This window comes from Arachis ipaensis, chromosome B7, assembly GCF_059453495.1.
Source record: "Arachis ipaensis isolate K30076 ecotype BB chromosome B7, ASM5945349v1, whole genome shotgun sequence".
NCBI lineage: Eukaryota > Viridiplantae > Streptophyta > Magnoliopsida > Fabales > Fabaceae > Arachis > Arachis ipaensis.
The window spans coordinates 27,034,322-27,038,296 of record NC_142442.1 but is presented as its reverse complement, the minus strand read 5'-3'; positions in this window follow the sequence as shown (position 1 = coordinate 27,038,296).

The following is a 3,975-nucleotide window of genomic DNA, read 5'->3' as shown; positions in this document are numbered from 1 at the left end:
CTGAATTTATCTATTCTATTGGGCTGAATTTGTAGGCCGCAAGACTTCTTTATTGTTGTCATGAGCTAAGGTGGAAGAATAATTTAATAACTTATAATATTCAATCTACTTAATCTTTTTCTTGTATTCAATCTTCCAAGGATTGTGGTCCACGGCATGATTTCAACCCTTGGAGGTACTGTTCCCCTCCAAATATTATTAAAACTATGTTTTGATTCAGACAGTCCCAAATTTTTTTCATTTGCTGCATTGATTAGAGACTTGATTGAGAAGCTACCATCCTCAGGAAAAGACCAAACTGCTTCATCCTGCATACCTGAAGCCAAGAAAATATTCGGTAAAAGATAATGTAATTCCTCACAAAATTTATGTTCCCACTCAAAAAGCCTTCTCCGCTGGATAAACCATCCCAAAATCCATAGTTTGCTATTATGTTGGCTTTATTTGATGAGATTGCAAAAAGTCTAGAAAATTTTTCTTTCAGGCACATATTTTTCACCCATGTATCTTCCCAAAATCTTGTTTTACAACCATCTCCTATACACATTTTAATTCCTTTCCATGCAATATCTTTTAACCAATTACATTGTTTGACCCCTTTTACTATGTCGCTCCAGGGCCATTTGATTTGGGTTCCTCATTTTTTATCACTATTTTTTCTAAGTTACTGCCATTACAAGAGGCCATAATACGCTTCCAAAGAGGCTTGCCTTCTGTAGAGAATCTCTACCACCATTTAAAGAGAAGCGCGATATTTTTTTTTTATAATAATGATGTCTCCTACTCCTAAACCGCCATGCTCTTTTGGTTTTTGAATTTGGCATTAACTAATAGATGGCATCGATTTCTTTCCGTCCCTCTCTCCCAAAAAAAATTCGATTGTAGTGATATGATCTTTTTTCCCACTACTTTAGACATTTTGAACAAACTCAGATAGTATAAAGGCATATTATTTATCACTGCTTTGATCATGACTAATCTCCTTGCTCTTGACAACAAACCCACCTTCCACTTGGCTAGCTTCTTCTCAATTTTTTCTATCATTGATTTTCATGTTGACACTCTTCTTGGGTTTGCCCCTAACGGTATATTCAAATAAGACACTGGGAGCTTACTAACTGGACATCTCATTTCATCTGCTAGTCTCTTCACTTCTGACTCTACCACATTTATTGGAATTAAAAATGATTTCTTGTAATTTATAACCAGACCAAACATTAATCCAAAGCAATCTAATATTCTTCTGTTATTCCTTATCACCTTTTTTTTTGGCGGACAGAACAAATTTGTGTCATCTGCAAAATGTAGGTGTGATAGGAGAATATTTTCTCCTCCTACCTCTATACCCCTTGTTAGGCCTTTCTCCATCACCATCCCCAACATTTTGTTTAGAGTTTCGGCTATCAGAATAAAGAGGAAGGGCGAAATATGGTCTCCCTATCACAGCCCATGTTTCATCTAGAACGGTTCAGTTGGGCTGCCATTAATCAAGATTGACATCATTGATATTTTTAGAAGTCCTTGTATCCACCATCTCCACTTAAATCCAAATTCCATCCTATCTAAGACATGGTTCACAAAGCTCCATCTGACCGTATTGTAAGCTTTCTGAAAATTCGGCTTCAAGATAATGCCTTCTTTCGTTTTCTTTTTCAACCATGTCACCGTTTCACACGCAATGAGAGTGCCATCTAGGATCTGTTTGCCTTGAATGAAAGCTATTTGTACTTCTCCTACTAAATTTTCTATTACCTTCTTTATTCTGTCTACCATAACCTTTGAGATAAATTTATATACACTTTCAATCTTGCTTATCGGCCCGAAGTCTTTTATCTCTGTTGGAACGTCAACCTTTAAAGCCAACATCACCCATGTCATCTTGAGATTTTTTGGCAAATAACCCGTTCTGAAAAATTCCATCACGATCTCACTGAACTCTCCACCAATGATATCCCAAGTCCTATTGATGATGAATATATTAAAACCATCCGGTCCAGGAGCTTTAGTTGATCCAAAACTCCACACTGCTTTCTTAATTTCTTCCATTGTTGGAAATTTTTCCTAGTCAGTCGCTTGCTCTTCCGTGATCCTATTAAGAAGGCCTTCCTGCAACTTTATATTCGGCAATTCTCTTTGGTTGTATAATTTTTTGAAGAAACTCCGAGCCTCCTATTTTATCCTCTTTGGATTTCTGATCGTTCTTCCTCCCAATCTAAGCTCCGCAATGTGTTTTTTTTATTTCTGATTATTGCCACTGTATGAAAGTATTTCGTATTTTTATCCACTTCTTTTATATATTTATCTCTTAACATTTGCTTCTAAAATTCTCCCCTTTTTTTGCACCAAAGATCAAGCTGACTCATTAGGGCCTTTCTTCTACTCAAATTCATATCTATTTGAATCTCATCTTCAAGTTTTGCATCCACTTTTGCAATTTTCTCTTTAATTCTTATCTTTCCATCAATATTACTAAAGACTTCTCTGTTCCACTTCAATATACATCTTTTGAGTATCTTCTTTTTTTCTTGGACTGGCACATTTTCAAGTATGTTCCATACCCCTTCAATCATGGGGACAAACTTTGGATGGGAGAACCACACATCTAAAGATCGGAATGGTTTGGCCTCCAATCTTCTTTTTTCGTCTTTAGAAATAGAGGGACATGATCCGACCTTGAGCATTTAATCATCTCTAATATGGAGTCTGAAAAATTTTGAATTCAACATGGATCAACACATATTCTATCCAACTTACTTGCTTGACTACCCCTCCTCCAAGTGAATTTTCTCTCCTGTAAGGGCAGATCAATAAGGTTAATATCTTGTAACCGGCTTCTAAAATCTGACATACCCATTATACTGCCTCTGCCACTACTTTTTTCCCTTCGCACAAGACCTCATTGTAGTCTCCCATAGCTATGAATGGAACATCCATCCTATTCTTTATCTCTATTGTTTCCTCCCATAAATCTTTCTATCCCTTACAGAGTGGTTTTCATAGATAACCATGACTGCAAGTTCCAGATTTTGTTGTTTAAGACTACCCTTCAAGTAGATCCACATTTTTCCTTTCAATCTTTCAGTTTCACCAAATTGTTTCTTATCCGAAATACACAATAAATCCCCACTCACATCATTTGATTCAACGAACTCCCAATCAAAATCATTTTGGCCCCACAATTTTTTTACTAAACTAGTTGTTATACTCTTCATTTTTGTTTCAACCACACATACAAACTACAATTCTTTTATTTCTGACCATATCCTTTATGCAACCTACTTTTCCTCTACTCCCAGTTCTCTACAATTCCAAAAAATTAACATATCTGAGATTTAGAGACACCAAGCTGTTTAAGAGATCTTTTTTCTTTTCTCTTTGACTGTGTTTTGAAATAGATCTCCTCATGCTCTTCTCCATTATTTTGAGTCGCCTTCCTCAAATACTTAGAGCTTCTTCCTCATCACTACAGTACATCAAAATTTGGGAGCCAATCCTCCATGCTTCAAGTGTTTCATCCTCAATGTCATCCTCTTCGCTATCTTCTCTACTTGGCAAACCCTTCTCTTCAACTGATTTCTTTTTTGATCGCTCTACCCCCTTTTTTGCACGTGTATTTTTTCTTAACCCTTTATTTATAATTCTTTTTTTTGTTCTTATTCCATGTGGTTCGAAAATCTCCTTGTCTGTTGCATATTTCTTTCTTTCACTAAGCTGCTTCATTTCCTTCTTTTTTTTTTTTCTCAATAAGGGGCTTTCCTTCTCAAGCCCATGCATAGTCATGTTCTCAAAACTCGATGGTATTAAAGGGCCAGAGAGTGACTCATCCCTCTCTTTTTCTTCATGTTGATCCTCAAAGTTATGTATTGGGCCACCTTTGAGGCACAACCGGATTTTCTGAATTATCTCTTCACTTCTTCTATCATCAAATAAGCATCTTGTAGAACTTGAGGACTCAACCCGATTCAAAAAATTCAA